At 44.3% G+C, this 17,343-nt stretch overlaps 1 pseudogene; it reads left to right on the plus strand.

Annotated features, from left to right (window-relative positions):
- The first annotated feature begins 381 nt into the window (after positions 1 to 381).
- LOC147426417 (transcription factor bHLH89-like) lies at positions 382 to 1,429 on the plus strand (annotated as a pseudogene).
- Positions 1,430 to 17,343: the final 15,914 nt, after the last annotated feature.

Consider the following 17,343-nt stretch of genomic DNA (forward strand, 5'->3'; position numbering starts at 1 on the left):
CTCTTGTGAATTTTTTTATAAATCTCTTCGTTTCAAGAGGGCAATGAAAGATCACACACGAAGACCATTAATGTTTTGGTTGTGCAATGATTATTAGAATATCTTTTGTGCATAATGCCCTATCCATGCCCATCTGTGTAATACTTGTTTGACATGACCAAAATTAAGAACAATTGCCTCCTAGAACATAAACTTGTTTATTCAAAAACTTGTTTGCAACTGTGTACAATGAGCAGACACATTACTGTGTATGGCCCTCAATGAGGTCAAAGACTAGTGCTTATTATTGATAGTCACATGCAAGAGATCAAAGTGGACACTATTTAAGAAACATTTTAACATTGATGGCGAAGATTTCTCTCTACATCCTCTCACTTTGTCATGGAGAATGTAAAGCTTGAGCCCAAAGAAAATAATATAGGAGAGCATGTTTATGCTCTTAATCATGAGGTTTCTCAAATTTCCAAGGTTATTTTGTCTACTTCTCATAGACTTACTCGAAGTTTGTTTTTGGTGTTTTTGATGCATCGACAATCAACCGCTTTATATGTACTTCTATGACTTGGGATTTTATTAGGGTGACTACTTTCTGATAATTTTAGATGTATGACCCATTTGTGTTGAGAAGATGGTCAAATTTAAAATGACATGAGTATTTGATTCAATATACCTTGCGCTCACATCAATCTATCAAGGGTGTTGCTCATATTTGCTTGAAAATTGTCTTTGCTCAGTTTTCTTTGCTCGTTAGTTGGAAAGCCCGCTCAGATCGAGCCTTGAGGTGCTTAAGATTACAAGATGGATGCTTACCGCCTCTTATAGATCATTTTCTTTTTCTTACAAAATGACAGTGGAGAGAACACCTTAATGAAAAGTATCAAGTTTTGAGGTCCTTGATACCAAATCCAACAAAGGTATTTCTTTCCTCTCAAAATTGTTGATCAAGGAATTGCTCATGGACAAGTTGTATTATTCTTTCCTTCACAAGTTTTTCTCAAGAACATGGTGCTCCTTTCTCATAGGCAGATATAGACTCAATTGTGCAAGATGCTATTGATTATGTGAATGAGTTGAAGCAGCTCGCTAATAACCTCTGCTACAAAAGGGGCATTGAAAAGTGGTGGATAGTTTCCTTGAGAGAGGTGTGGATGTTGGAAATACACAATTATGCAAGGGGAAACATAATTCAAGTATATGAGCAAAAGGAATTTTGTGCCAACTATCCGATAAAACGTCAAGATATGGAACAGAAGTAGATGTTCGGGTTTTTGATGATGAAGCAACTATTAATGCAATCCAATATAAGCCTCAACATAGCTTGCTTTTGGATGCCATTTCAATGCTTAATGAGGCTGAGCTGGAGCTCCTTCATGCCAATGGAGCAAGAATAGGCAGCTATTATGCGTACATGCTCAACATAAAGGTATAATTTATCTTCCACCTCATAATTATGTGGAGCTCCACTAGTGATGTGTTGCTTTGAGAGGAATCATTAAACACTTCAAATCATAGATCAATGGTCTTTAAAATACGGCTACAGGGTATTGGCACTCTTTCTTACGAAAAGTGCTTTGTGTCTTGTTGGTTTATCTCCATGTGGCAGCTAGATAAGGAGTGGATTGGGCTCACAAAGCAAGGGCTTTAGGTTGTTTGGGGCTACACGCATCCAATGGGGGGCAATTGGGAGATGATGGGTGAACTGTGGAACAGACTAAGCCTAAATCATCCTAGATGGAGAGAGATGTTCGGGCAGAGACTATATTGGGTAAGGAAACAAATATTTGAAGTGGTCCCTCCAAGAGACATGTGTAGTGATAGCGTAGATTGGGCTACTTTGGAGCACGAGGCCTAGAGGTCGTGGGCAAAGAGGGGGTAGCTGAAACAACATGCAACACGATGGAAGCCAGTTGCAGCATCGTCTGAGTGTAACACAACTCGAGCACTTTTGTGCATATTTTGGTAGGGGGTGAGAGAAGGCATGGTACAGTTGTGTTGCTAGAGGGGGGGGGGGGGGGGGGGGGGGACCCAAGGTGGTGCTTCAAGAGCAGGTAGAAGTAATGGCTCATGATGGTGATTCAAGAGCAAGCGATGTTAGAGAGCATCAAAGGGCTTGAAGGCCTTCTAAAGGCAGGACAACAAAGGTCAGCACCATTGACGGATTGGACTAAGCTTGGGCTATAGCTGATTGAGAGCAAGAGACATCACCATCAAGGAGGCTTGGGCACAGAGGCATTTGAATGAACATATAGAAGAGGGCTGAAAGATAGCACATAATTAAGTCTATCATTAGAAGAGTGTTCTTTTGATCTGTGTGGTATTGACCACGTTGTGTAGGTGGCATGCACATTTTTTGGCACATAGAAGCCTACGATGATAGGCTGAAAGCATTAAACCTTATGCCATACTTGGTTGGAAGAAGATGATGAGCGTGGTGAAGGTGCTGCCAGAGTGCTCAAAACCACTACAGTTGCCCGCCTAATTTGGACAAGCTCGACACTCATCACCCCCTCAGCAGCAGCGACATTTTCAAAAGAATAGAGTTGTCAATGATTGAGGTAGGAATTTATAGGATGATTCAAGGCAGTGATGATGTGCTTCATTAGCTTCTATTGGGGCTTTTGAACTGACAACTCATTACTACAATAAACCCTATGCTATCTAGGACATAGAACATAAAGTTACATCCGATTCTATATAAGTTTAATCTATCTCTTGCATCTTTTGAATTGTATTAACTCCTGTTTTGTGTGTGACAAAAAGGACATATATTCACAACAGTGAACGTTTCAATTGCACAACCATGACTCTAGCTTGATAACATTGCAAAGTCCATTATCTACATCCAATTCTCCATTCCTATGCATTTGCTTGTTCCAACACATAAATTTTGTAATGGGAATAGCCTATGAACATTGAGAATAGCGGAATAAAGAGAACTATAGTGAGCATTTTTATGAGACTACTTTGAGAACATAGAGGGTGAACTTAATTAGCGGCAACAACTAAAGTTTATACTTAATAAACTTGGCATGAACAATACTTTTGAGAGAGAGAGAGAGAGAGAGAGAGAGAGAGAGAGAGAGAGAGAGAGAGAGAGAGAGAGAGAGAAATTAACAACAGTTGAAGACTGGCTTTATGTGGAGCTGGGTCCCCCCAGGGAATGAGGGTAGGGTAGAGGAAGAAGAATTATTCATAGGAGAAAGAAATAATTCCTCACTTATCATCAGTCTTCTTACTTAGCATAGCATAATGGCATAGTAATGAAGATGGAAATCTTAAGCATTGAAGCATGGCTCTTGGTTGGATTTGCATTCCATAGCGAAGAGTGTTGGCGTAGGCTCTCAAATTCTCAACAAGATTGGAGAAGGAGATGGAGTTCTTGCACTTTCACCAAGTGAGAATGTGTGAAAAATTAGTGTATGAGAGGGTGTATACTATAAAGTGTGAGCTTTGTCCTAAAGTGTGAGTCAAGGAGAGAAGAGTGAAATTATCCCACATGCTGTGGAGCAAGGCTGTAAGCTACTTAAAGCTCATTTCATGAATGAATAAACAACTCTATTTTGCATTACATGCTTGTCTATGGTGAGCTTGTGCTAAGCTAAGTCAGTACTCAAGATTTTGTTTATGAGTCCAAGCTAATTCTATCTTGGAACCTAATTCACTTGAGTGATAATCGTGCTTACACACACACTCACACCTTGCACCATGTTTCTCTTTCATCCACCCTAGCTAGCATGATCCAATTCCTAATATATACCCCCAAGCACACCCCTTGCTTGCTTTGGTTGACCCTTCCTTCGACCCCTCTAAGCCTATCCAATCACATGCACAATGCATTTCAAGCAACATGGGTAGTCTTTGGACAAGTGTCCTCCTTACCCCTTTAAGAGAGAGAGCTTGAAAATATCTAGATATTTGTTGAATTGAACTAGAAGCTCATTAGACCCCTCTTTAGCCCAGCCAATAGGATTCAAGCACACCATGTGGCTAGGCATAGGGAGAACCTGACATGTGTTGACGGCCGGCTTTCGAAACCGTGGCCGCAAGAACCAACTCCAAGAAGGGGAGAGCACATTACCAAGAAAAACAAAAAAAAAGTAGTTTTTTTAAACAATCACCACCCCTCTAGGCTTAACCACTGGCGAGCCGCCACCAATTTGGCCATACCTCTCTCCATTATCGCCAGAAGAAAAAAGCCTCTCTCTCTTCCTCTCTCGCGCTCCCTTGACAGGCCCGCAGGCAACCAGCAGAGTAAGACCTCTCTCTCTCTCTCTCTCTCTCTCTCTCTCTCTCTCTCTCTCTCTCTCTCTCTCTCTCTCTCTCTCTCTCTCTCTCTCTCTCTCTCTCTCTCTCTCAACACCCCACCACACCTCCTTTCCCTCCCCTTCCCTCGCTCTCTGTTGGCCATGCGAGGCGAGGTCACTCTCTCTCTCTCTCTCTCTCTCTCTCTCTCTCTCTCTCTCTCTCTCTCTCTCTCTCTCTCTCTCTCTCTCTCTCTCTCTCTCTCTCTCTCTCTCTCTCTCAGCCTGAAGGCATTGCACAGGGAAGGCATTGCACAGGGTTTTTCTCTCTCTCGAACCCACACACTCACCCACTCCCTCACCATCTCCCTCCCTCGCCACCTCACCTCGCCCTGTCTCTCTCTCGCTCTCTGTGCTCAAGCCCGCAGACCCCGCCCTGTCTCCCTCTCGTGCTGTGTCACTACTCTCTCTCTCGCTTTCTCTCTCGCTCGCTCCCTCGACAGGCCCGCAGGTGCAACAGTATCAGGACCACTCTCTCTCTCTCTCTCTCTCTCTCTCTCTCTCTCTCTCTCTCTCTCTCTCTCTCTCTCTCTCTCTCTCTAACTACACACACACATACACACACTCCCCTCCCCCCATACAGCTCCTGCTCCCTCTCTCTCTCTCTCCCATTCTCGTCCTCCCGTTCTCAGCAGCAGGAAACCAAAAAAATATATAAAAATAAATAAATAAATATATATATAAATAACTTATACTCCCTCGTTCCCACGCATGCACTCTCCCGCTTACACACCCACACACAACCCCGAGCCATACACACACACACTCACAGTGCTTTTCATAAAAAAAACACTCTCGCACACACAATTACATACATCCACAAGCACACATGCCTACATGCACTCACATATATAGCACACACGTTTACACGCACGAACATAAATATATCCAAACACGCATGCCATACGCACCCACCAAAAAAAAGAACGAATAATCGACATCGATGCCAAAGAGAATGCAGACGGCCAAGTCGCGTGTCACCGACACCGAAACAAGAAAAGGCTCCCAAGGCATGCCCGAGCCGACCGTGAAAATGACGAATGCGCTACACCGACGCACCAGCTAGGTTGCCGTTCCATCGGCATCGCATCCACGACACCCTCTTCAATAAAATCCGTAGGTTTTCATCATTTTCCCCAGTTTTGAACCAAATCTTGTAGCAATCCCAATTTGTAAATTATCACCTCTCTCTACGTGATGGCCACAAAGACCCACCTAGGAGTTTTCCTTTATAATATTCCCCGAGACAAAGCAAGGGTCAACCATCCAGGGCCCACCGCCTTGCTTTGTCTCCTCTGATTAGAACCCCTAATCTAATCAGATTACCCTAATCTAAAGCAGCCAGCACTTATAAAAAGGCATCGAGAGGTCACTATCTGGGAGGGCGGCAACTTCATCAGAGGTCAGCACTTGGTAGTATTTTGGTAGGAGGGATTGACAACATTTGCATCACGAGAGAGGGGACTTAGTGTAGCAATTTTCTTTGGGAACCTTCACTATGTAAAGAATCTATGTCTACATCTTGACTCCAATGGTCCACACACACACACACACACACACACACACACACTCATGTTAGCAAAGTCTCCGTGTTTGTGAGTCATCTCTAGAGAACGCACTAGTAGGCTCACTATCTCTCCCTCTATCTCTCTATCACCATGATTGCCACCTCACCGGAAATAAGGTTGTTGTAAATATTGCAAGAAAATAGTTTTCCCTCACACCCCGAGGGTTTTCATCCCCTGGCTCATGTCTTATTCTCTCTCTCTCTCTCTCTCTCTCTCTCTCTCTCTCTCTCTCTCTCTCTCTCTCTCTCGGTGTGTAGAGTTTGTGATATCTCCAATCACCGTTGTCTGCGTCCTAGCCGCTCAAAGCTAGGTGGTGCCCCCTGTTCGCTTCACCATGGCCGACTTGCGGCGTACATCGGCTCCTGGCGTTTTCAAGGTCGTCGGGGTCCGCGTCGCGCTTTGCGCTCGTCATTTGGTGCCCCCACTGAAGAGGGCTTCTTGGAAACCTTCAGTTTACAATGTTGAAGACAACGCATCATCAATCATGGACGAATGGCTGAAGGAATTCTCCAACTAGAGAACGGAGGAGGAGGAGACTAAAGAGGCACTGACCGCCTTCATTGAAGTACTACTGCGAGGCTGTAGTGTCGTCAGTATTCAAGAGGTAAGCTTCCCAAATCGTGTTGCTCGGTCTAACCGCAAATTGAGAACACAAGGTGGGAAGTCTATGAAGTGCCATCACTGCTATCAATCAAAGCACACTGTCAATGAGTGCCAGCAATGAAGGTAACGAAGGGGCTGAAATCATCTACATCGACATTCACCGCAAGGAGGTCGTCCATATCAAGGGAGGAAAGAAAACGGTAAGGCCTCTCTTTCCTAAGGATACTACAAGCAAAGGTATAATCTCTACTCCCAAGTGGCCAAAAGGGGTTGCTCGAGCCAAAGGTAAGGAAGGGCTAAGCCAGTCTGGAAACACATGACCCCAAACGAAGAAGCATCTGGCTACGTGAGTGCTTCAAGTTCGGAAAGCCGGGTCGTACCCAGTTTGCCAAAAAGAAGATCATCCAAGGCTAAGCGATGGAAGATCGCCTATCGATTCGCACGGCACATGCGAGAACTACCAGTCCATTTCGACAATCCTGAAGCACAAGTGGTAAGAAGGTTTCCATGCCCTAAGGAGGAGTGGTTAGGCTATTGCTCTCGCTGTTTTGGAGGACGGGTAGAGGGTCTTCCTCCTCTCCCCGTACAGCTCATCCTGAAGAAGCTCTCCACCACGGGTGAAACCCAATGGGCTGGAGACGAGTTACAGCTGAATGGAATGGAGTTCATGCAACGCGCCGACTACGGTAATTACCTGCAGCTGCTGCTAGCTAAGAGGCTAGGAGTAGTCAAACGCGTCGCCATCACCTCATACGTGCTGAGCGACGAAGGAAAAGTGGAGCCTATGAAAGACGACGACCTCCTGTGGATGTGCCGACTCATCAACACTGGCACGATAAGCGTATAAGTAAGTGCTCCACCCTCTGTGCTTGATGGAAAACGGACCAACAACGTTCCCATTTAGATTTCTGCAGCACATGCATGTGAATATTTATGTAGATAGAAAAATCTTCTACCAACAGAAGATTGTGTATCTGTTTGGTGCTGTGGTGCTAGGAGAAATCCTTAGCTCCCGAAACCCTATCATTTTCCCCATATTGGATTACCACCACTCCTTCAATGTTTCCATCTTTATCCTATTTTAATCTATCCACCCAACCCTATAAAAAGCCGCTATGAGCCGCTAATGTCATTAATGTTATAAAGAAAAAAAGAAAAAAAAGTTTGTAATTTCTTGAGTTACTATCATGGCAAGCGTCTCTTTTCCCACATTCAGTCGAAAGAAGGGAGAAGACATCACCATTGACTTCTTAGATGACTTCGACATCGCTTGTGTGGTCTCCAACAAGGATGACGACGCCTCACGGCTACAAATTTTTCCTCTACTGATGAAAGTAGAGGCCAGGTCTTGGTACAATGCTTTGCCCCAAGCTACCAAAAATGCATGGGATGTACTACGTTTTGCCTTTGTGAAGAGTTTTGGTGGAGGCACAACCTCAGAAAAGTTATGGCAGCTGCTAACAAAATTAAAGCAGGGAAGTCTGCTAGAGTATGCCACTTACGAGTCCAAGTTTGTGGATTTGTGGGAGTGATGGGTTGCCTCACTGGAGGAAGATGAAGGAGCACCTAATTTCCTGAAAAAGGACCGTTTCATTGTTGGCCTGTGGTCGCCGCTTAAGGAGAAGGTGAAGGGGAGGTTCCCTGCAACGTATGAGTTCGCAGTGGAAGTAGCCCGTCTTAAAGACAAGAAGATGCACATGCAAGCAAGAATCAACGAGTCAGAGGAATCGAGCTCAGTTTGACCAACCCCAGTGACTGCAAAAGCCGTCATAGAGCCCAACCACATGAGGCATCAGAAGAGCAGCAAGACCTGCTGAGTTGCATCACTACTCAGCTCGAGAGTTTATCCGTGCATCTGGTGCAACAAGGGCATGCACCTGTCAGAAATCCAGAGCAAGGGAGAGGGCAATGAAAGCAAAACCAAGAGTACCACTGCTATAATTGCGGGGAAGATGGCCATGGCATGTACTACTACCCACATCCAAGGAGACAAAATTTCAATAGAGGAGGAAGATAGAATCAAATCTCTCCACCAAGGGCAAGACCACCACCACCCAGGCAACCAGGGCCGATTCCACCGGTCCAAATCCTTCGACCACCTGTACAACAACCACCACCACAACCTCTTATTCCACCGCTACCCCCACCACCTGCTGTAAACCAAGCGGTGAGTGTTATTAGCTTGGAAGCTAAAGGGAAGGCAAAGGTAGAAGAACCAGTTCGAGAGAAGCACAAAGGGAAAGCAAAAGTAGAAGAAGTGGATTCCATGGGAGTGAAGCACGCCAGGCACGAAGAAGCCTCTCAAAAGGAAGAGAAAATGAAAGAAAAAGGCGACTCTAGCAAGCAAGCATCTAAGCCTCGACGGAAGATCGGCATCGTGGATTTTTCACTGGGTGAGTATGCTAAACCATATGACTTAGTTCAGGATGTGTTGATGGAGGGTCCAAAGATAACTTGGCCCCAATTACTCTATCTTGCACCAAGGATGAGGAGGCAATGGACGAAGATGGTAAGTACAAGAAGATCAAGACCAAGGATAGCTAGGGCTATTTCTGGGAGGGACCTTGACGACATCCTACCAACCATGGATGCCCACATCAAGGGGCAACGTATCTCAAACGTCTACATAGATGGTGGCGCACAGATATGCATCATGAGCGAGAAAATGATGCACCATCTAGGCCTAGAGGTGAGTAGGCCGGCACCCTACCGAGCCAAAATGGCAAATAACATAAGAGTGAAATGCGTAGGCATTGTGAATACGGTCAAAGTAAAGGCATTCAACAAAGAAGTGGAGGTAGACATTTTTGTCATGCCACACAAAGGGGAGGGCTACCCTATCATTCTTGGAAGACCCTGGCTCATGGCTATGGAGGCTAAGCAAGACTGGAGTACCGGAATGATTCAGATGAAGGACGCTAAAGGGAAGTCCATATTCTATGACATGAGGACTGGGAAGCAACGCAACATGATCTTGGAGGCTTCGGAAGATGAGTCCACCAGCAACTATCCATCCACCTTAGGAGAAGAGACAACAACAACTGAAGAAAGTGACAGTAGCATCGAAGTGATGGGGGTCATCCTTAAAGACCCAAAAAGATTTACACAATCTGAAGCACCACTAACAAACCAAGAGGGACCATTAGGTACGCAATCCTTAGAGGATACAAGTAAGTTACATCGGATGCCCTCCAATGAGTTAACCGAAGAGAGGAAGGAATGTGTCTCCATGCTAGGTAACTTGACCACATTGTTCATTGATGGTTATGATAAGATCATAGGAATCACAGTTGTACAACACCGCATAAGACTCAAGGAAGGAAGTAAGCCTGTAGTGCAAAAGCTTAGAATGCTTGGGGTAATCCAACAAGAGGCACTGCTCAAAGAGGTGAGAAATATGCTACAGGCAGGTTTCATTTACCCCATCGAAGACTCAGAATAGGTCTCTCCAGTAGTAGTCACACCAAAGAAGACAGTGGAGAGTCTGTGTGGACTATAAACCTCTCAATGCAGCCACAAAGGGGGATCACTTTCCCCTCCCATTCCGAGATGAAATTCTCAATGAAGTGGCAAGTCATGAGCGCTACACAGTATGTGATGGCTACTCAGGCTACTTTCAAATTAGTATTGCAGAAGAAGACCAAAAAAGACAACTTTCATAACACCCTGGGGATGTTTTGCTTACAGAGTGATGCTTTTTGGACTCACCCAACGCTCCGGCCACATTCCAGCGCTATGTGACTTTTTTCTTCCAACCATACTTTGGAACGTCAATACAGGTCTTCATAGATGATTTTTGCATCTATAGTTCACGCTCCATCCATTTGAGCAAAGTTTATGATGGCCTGACCAAGCTGCAAACCTTGGGTGTCCAGCTCAACGTGGATAAGTGTCACATATTGGTGAAAGCAAAGTCACTCTCCTTGGCCATGTAATTTCAGCAAAAGGGATTGAGGCTGACCCTAACAAGATTCAAGCTTTGGTATCTTTGTCATCATGCACCACAGCTAAGCAGTTGGTCTCTTTCATTCATAAGGTAAGATACTTGAGCAGGTTCATTCACTTGCTATCACAAGTGGTTTTCCCTCTACAACAAGTCACGCAGAGAGATGTCTTCTCATGGAGTGAAGAACATGAGCAGAAATTTATTGAGGTGAAGCAAATCCTAGCCACGCTTCCCACCATTTCACCCCCCAAATGGGACGAGCCATTTTATGTGAACCGTGGAGCCGTACTATAAAAGGACCCCCAAACTTCTTTCATGAGTCCTATCTACTTCTCTAGTCGTGTCATGACCCCATCAAAAAAGGTATTCACTGTAGTAGAGCACATGGTGCTCGCATTAAGGTGCTACTACAAAGTTTTGCTCTTATCTACTACCTAGACCCTTTGTAATTCTGACAATGTAGGAGGTTTTTCCGTATGTAATGCGGCACATGGATGTCTCATCTAGGATCTCTAAATGGCTGGTTAGATTACAAGAGTTTGACTACACCATGCAAGTAGAAAACTCCACCAGGGCTAGTCTAGCAGGTATTCTTACTCATCGTCACTATGAGAAGAAGCTGAAGGTCAACACAAAAAAAAAAGAAGAGACACCAATGGTAGAAAGTCCTAAGCTAGAAAGAGCTCACTCTCTTTTCTTTGTTGGAGCATACAAGAGAACAGTGGACCAGTCTGCAGTTGGCATCATCATTTTCAATGAGCAACAAGAGAGGGTATTCTCCATTGGGCAGCTGTTACACTCCCACTCCAACAATGAAGTAGAGTATGCAGCTTTTATTCTTGGATTAGAACAATGTATATTGCAAGGGATTCAACGACTAAATGTCTTTGGTGATGCTCTGCTTTTGATAAAGCAGATAAACGGCACTTGGGTTTGTAAAAATCAGGTTTTACTTGATCAACTACGCCAAGTTAAGGATCTTTTAAGAGATTTTGAAGCAGTGCATTTATTTCATGTCCCTAGGACAGAAAAACAGGAGGCAGATGCTCTAGCCAAGGAAAAAATACAAGACGTTCCCATAGGAGCAATCAAACTAAAACTACCCCTCTTCCAAGGTAGTGATGCTATGCCTGATATCATCAGATTATTAGACACAGGAGAATGTCCTGAAGGATACACCAAGGGCCAGAAACAGTGGCTGGTAAGGAAGGCTACAAGATACCGCCTTGTAAACAACCACTTGTATTGTAAAGGCAAGGATCAAATTCTCAGGCGAGTACCAACCTCCAGTGAGATCACAGAGGTAATTTCAAGTTGCCATGATGGTGTCTGCGGTGGTCATTTTGCTTTAGATATCACTAGTAGGAAGATTATACAGGTAGGATACTCTTGGCATAGTCTGAGCAGCGATGTGCATCATTGGTCTAAAACATGCAAGGCTTGTCAAGTGGCCAATGATCGCACACTAACCTATGAGCCATAGACTCCTATCATCTCATATGGTCCATTTGAGAAATGGGGAATAGATGCAATCGGTCCTCTACCAAGGGCCAAATCAGGTAAACTATACATTCTAGTTGGTGTAGACTACATGACCCGATGGGCGGAAGCAGCAGCCACCACCCGTATTACAGCCCAAGAGGTAGCAAAGTTCATATTTGAGCACATCTGTTGCCGTTTTGGCACTCCTCTTGAGATAATATATGATAGAGGACCAGGTTTTAGAGGTGATCTGGTGAGAGAACTGATGAAAAAGTTAGGCATTACACACCGACATTCCACACCATACTATCCACAGTGCAATGGCCTAGTGGAAAAGGTAAACAGAATGATCTATAAAATCATCACAAAGCAAGTGAATAACCACACAGGTGACTGGGATAAACATCTCATGGACGCTCTATGGGCCTACCGAACGACATTCCAAACATCATTAGGTTTCACCACCTTCCATCTAGTTTATGGAATGGAGGCAATTCTACCCATTGAGGTATAGATAGCTAGCTTGCGAGTCATGGCTAGCCAATTACAACGCCCAATTGTCAATCTCCGCAACCGCATCCTGGATCTGGAAAGGCTCCAACTAGATAGGGAAGATGCAATCAACACTATGCAGCACAAGCAGAACAACGCCGGCTCACCTTCAATCAAGGGCTTGAGGAAAAGGGCGTGGAAAAAGGAATGTTAGTATTGAGATACGACAATAGATTTGACACCAAGAAGGACAAGAAATTTCAACCCAGATGGGAAGGACCGCTACGACAATGGCAGTTATAAGTTGATGGAAGCAGATGGCAGAATTCACAAGACTAGAGTCAATCGCTGGAGGCTACAGAGGTATTTCCTAAGGTTTGATCCAGAGTTCATGCTAGATATTCCAGAAGAGGGAGAACCCTCCAACTCCGCGACTAAAGAATCACAAGTAGGGCTAGAAGTTATAAGTTGATGGAAGCAGATGGGAGAATTCACAAGACTAGAGTCAATGGCTGGAGGCTAAAGAGGTATTTCCTAAGGTTTGATCCAGAGTTCATGCTAGATATTCCAGAAGAGGGAGAACCCTCCAACTCCGCGACTAAAGAATCACAGGTAGGGCTAGAAGCATGAATGCCTCTAGCCAGACGGGAGGGCTAATGACAGTCGATTTTTGAAAACGCGGCCGCAAGAACCAACCCCAAGAAGGGGAGAGCACATTACCAAGAAAAAAAAAAGTAGTTTCTTTTAACAATCACCACCCCTCTAGGCTTAACCACTAGCGGGCCACCACCAATTTGGCCACACCTCTCTCCATTATCGCCAGAAGACAAAAGCATCTCTCTCTTCCTCTCTCGTGCTCCCTCGACACGCCCGCAGGCAACCAACAAGGTAAGACCTCTCTCTCTCTCTCTCTCTCTCTCTCTCTCTCTCTCTCTCTCTCTCTCTCTCTCTCTCTCTCTCTCTCTCTCTCTCTCTCTCTCTCTCTCTCTCTCTCTCTCTCTCTCTCTCTCTCTCTCAACACCCCACCAGACCTCCTTTTCCCCCCCTTCCCTCGCTCTCTGTCGGCCATGCGAGCCGAGCTCACTCTCTCTCTCTCTCTCTCTCTCTCTCTCTCTCTCTCTCTCTCTCTCTCTCTCTCTCTCTCTCTCTCTCTCTCTCTCTCTCTCTCTCTCTCTCTCTCTCTCTGCCCGAAGGAGCTGCACAGGGTTTTTCTCTCTCTCGAACCCACACAGTCACCCACTCCCTCACCTTCTCCCTCCCTCGCCACCTCACCCCGCCCTGTCTCTCTCTCTCGCTCTCTATTCTCAAGCCCGTAGACCCTGCCCTGTCTCCCTCTCGCGCTGTGTCACCACTCTCTCTCTCGCTTTCTCTCTCGCTCGCTCCCTCAACAGGCCCGCAGGCGCAGCAGTATCAGGACTGCTCTCTCTCTCTCTCTCTAACTACACACACACACCCACTACACACACACACACACACACACACACACACTCCCCTCCCCCCATACAACACATGCTCCCTCTCTCTCTCCCATTCTCGTCCTCCTGTTCTCAGCAACAGCAGGCAACCGAAATAAATAAATAAATAAATAAATATATATATAACCACACACAACTCCGAGCCATATGCACACACACTCACAGTGCTTTTCATAAAAAAACACTCTCGCACACACAATTACATACATCCACAAGCACATACGCCTACGCGCACTCACATATATAGCACACACGTTTATATGCATGAACATAAATATATCCGAACATGCACGACATACGCACCCACCAAAAAAATAAAAAAATGAATAATCGCTATCGACGCCAAAGAGAAGGAAGATGGCCAAGTCACGCATCGCCGACACCGAAACAAGAAAAGGCGCCCAAGGCATGCCCCGACCGACCCCGAAAATGACGAATGTGCTACACTAATGCACCAGCTATGCCGCCATTCTCCGGCATCGCATCCACGACGCCCTCTTCAGTAAAATCCGTAGGTTGTCATCATTTTTCCCAGTTTTAAACCAAATCTTGTAGCAATCCCAATTTGTAAATTATCACCTCTCTCTAGGTGATGGCCACAAAGACCCACCTAGGAGTTTTCCTTTATAATATTCCCCGAGACAAAGCAAGGGTCAACCATCTAGGGCCCACCGCCGTGCTTTGTCTCCTCTGATTAGAACCCCTAATCTAATCAGATTACCCTAATCTAAAGCAGCCACCACCTATAAAAAGGCACCGAGAGGTCACTATCTGGGAGGGTGGCAATTTCATCAGAGGTTAGCACTTGGTAGTATTTTGGTAGGAGGGACTGGCAACATTTGCATCACGAGAGGGGACTTAGTGTAGCAATTTTCTTTGGGAACTTGCACTATGTAAAGAATCTATGTCTACATCTTGACTCCAATGGTCGACACAAACACACTCATGTTAGCAAAGTCTCCCTGTCTATGAGTCATCCCTAGAGTACGCACTAGTAGGCTCACTATCTCTCCCTCTATCTCTCTATCACCATGATTGCCACCTCGCCGAAAATAAGGTTGTTGTAAATATTGCAAGAAAATAGTTTTCCCTCACACCTCGAGGGTTTTCATCCCCTAGCTTATGTCTTATTCTCTCTCTCTCTCTGTGTGTGTGTGTGTGTGTGTGTGTGTGTGTGTGTGTGTGTGTGTGTGTGTGTGTGTGTAGAGAGTTTGTGATATCTCCAATCACTGTTGTTTGCGTCCTAACCGCTCAAAGCTAGGTGGTGCCCCCTGTTCTCTTCACCGTGGCCGGCTTGCGGCGTGCATCGGCTCCTGGCGTTTTCGAGGCCGTCGGGGTCCATGTCGCGCTTTGCACTCGTCAGTGTCCATGTGCCCCTTGAGAAATGGGGTTCCCTTTGGGTGAGTGGGAGGTTAAGTCAAAGATTCCCTAACTTGAAGGCTTTCCCTCTCCTTTGTAGGGTCTCTTTTTGACTCAAACCCTCAAGCACCTTAACCCCCCATGCATGGGAAGCTTCTAAAGCACCTTACTCATCAAGCATGACAAGCACCTCAAGCACCTTAGTCAGCAAGCACGACAATCACCTCAAGCTTGGGTTGGGTTCCCACCTCAAGCTCAACCTTCGCTTTCCTAAGTTCCTAGGTTCTAAGGACTTTTAACACTAATCTTTGGAGGTCTTTAATGAAGCGAACCCTAAGGTCCTTTAAGCTCCATTAGATGCAAGTTGCTCTTTGATAGACTACCTCCTTTTGGACCCCTATTAAGATATAACCATCTCTCCTCTTGGTCCCCTGCTAATATAAGTCTAGAAACACTTGTTGCACATTGATCTTTGGTAGACCGTCTCCTTTTGGATCCCTATTGAGATGCAATCATTTCTCCTTTTGGTCCCATGCTAAGATAGGTCTAAAAGTACATATGTATGAGATATGTATATACTAACTCTTGTTCCCCTTTTATCTTCCCATATTAAATGATCAGTTTAATATGAGAAAATCATTTGGTAAAGTTAGATACTATATTTTATGACATTAACTCTCTCTTGAAATCATAGTCGTCCTTGACTACTGTGAAGTAGAGAAGATAAAGCCTAGTCATTAGTCCATGTTTCTTAGCGGTTAGAGGATCACCTTTTACCCTATGACATCATTCCAAAATGGATGACTAATCCATTTGGTGCTTGGGAGGCTTAATTTCTGCAAGCATGTCTGCTCTTGAGTCCAGATCATATTTCCAAAGTAGAGTGACAAATTCTACTTGGTGTTTGAGAGCCTTCATCATCACAAACATGATTCTAAGCATGCATACTATTTAAATTTGTGCACAATAAAAAGAGAACTAGTTTTATAAGACAAAATCGTTGTTTATTTAAAATGCAATTTCATTTGCTTACTCTAGTGTAGCATTGTAAGCGTTGACAAGGCTCATATTATCCTTAAGCTAGGTTACTTGTATCCATCTAGCATCTTTAAAAGGATAATCCTTAAACTTTATAAGATATGGTCGGATAATCTTATTGTTTCTTAATACCTTGTCTTTATGTCATAGGATGGACTCAGATTGAAGTACTTCTTCTTGATCTTCAATTTTTGGAGGGTCTGCAAGTATTCCTTTGTAAGGCTTAAGTAGGCTCCTATGGAAAACATTATGCATGAGCCAATGGTTGGGAAATTTTAATTGATAAGCCATCTCATTGATTGGGTTAAGAATTTAAAAAGGACCATAGTATCTTTTTGCTAGTTTAGCATAATACTCTTGGTGGCCTGTAGGATTCTTTCCTGTAGTATGCCTTAGATGAGCCTTGAGAAACTTTAGCAAGACCCAATCATTTTCCTTAAAGGCTAAGGCTCTTCTGTGCTAGAAACCCTTTTTGCATTTGTTGTGAGATGTGTATTACCTCTTCAATCTTTGGAAAAGATTCTTGTGAGTCTTAGCTATATTCATCAGTAGCAAAGATCTTCCTATGTACTTTAAGTAGTAAGGGGCTTTTGGATGTTCCCTCTTTAACCTCGAAAGGTGCTTTCCCCATAGAAGTATGTACAATTTCATTGTACGCATACTCTATAAGAGGTAGGTACTTCTCTCATTGAGAATTACTTCCATGACATAGGCTTTTAGTAGATTCAAGAATTGTTAGATTAGTTATTTCACTTTGGTCATCCGTTTGTGGACAATAGGCCAAAAGAGAAATTTAATCTACTTCCGAGATTCTCAAAGAGATCCTTCCAAAAATTACTAGTTATTCTAGGATCTATGTCTGACAGTATTGATGTTGGCAAACCATGATACTTGAAATTTTGAGATCTGAAGAGGGTTGTTGTTTGATGTGTCTTAATAGTGTTTTTGATAGGCATAGAGTGTGTTTTCTTGCTAAGCATGTCAATTGAAACAATCCAAGTTGCTTCTCTCGATTAAATTTCAACTTTTGGCATACCACGCATTTTGAAATATATTCTTGTATGTTTACTTTTCATGGT

Source organism: Adiantum capillus-veneris, chromosome 24, assembly GCF_014529385.1.
Source record: "Adiantum capillus-veneris isolate H3 chromosome 24, ASM1452938v2, whole genome shotgun sequence".
Classification (NCBI taxonomy): Eukaryota; Viridiplantae; Streptophyta; class Polypodiopsida; order Polypodiales; family Pteridaceae; genus Adiantum; species Adiantum capillus-veneris.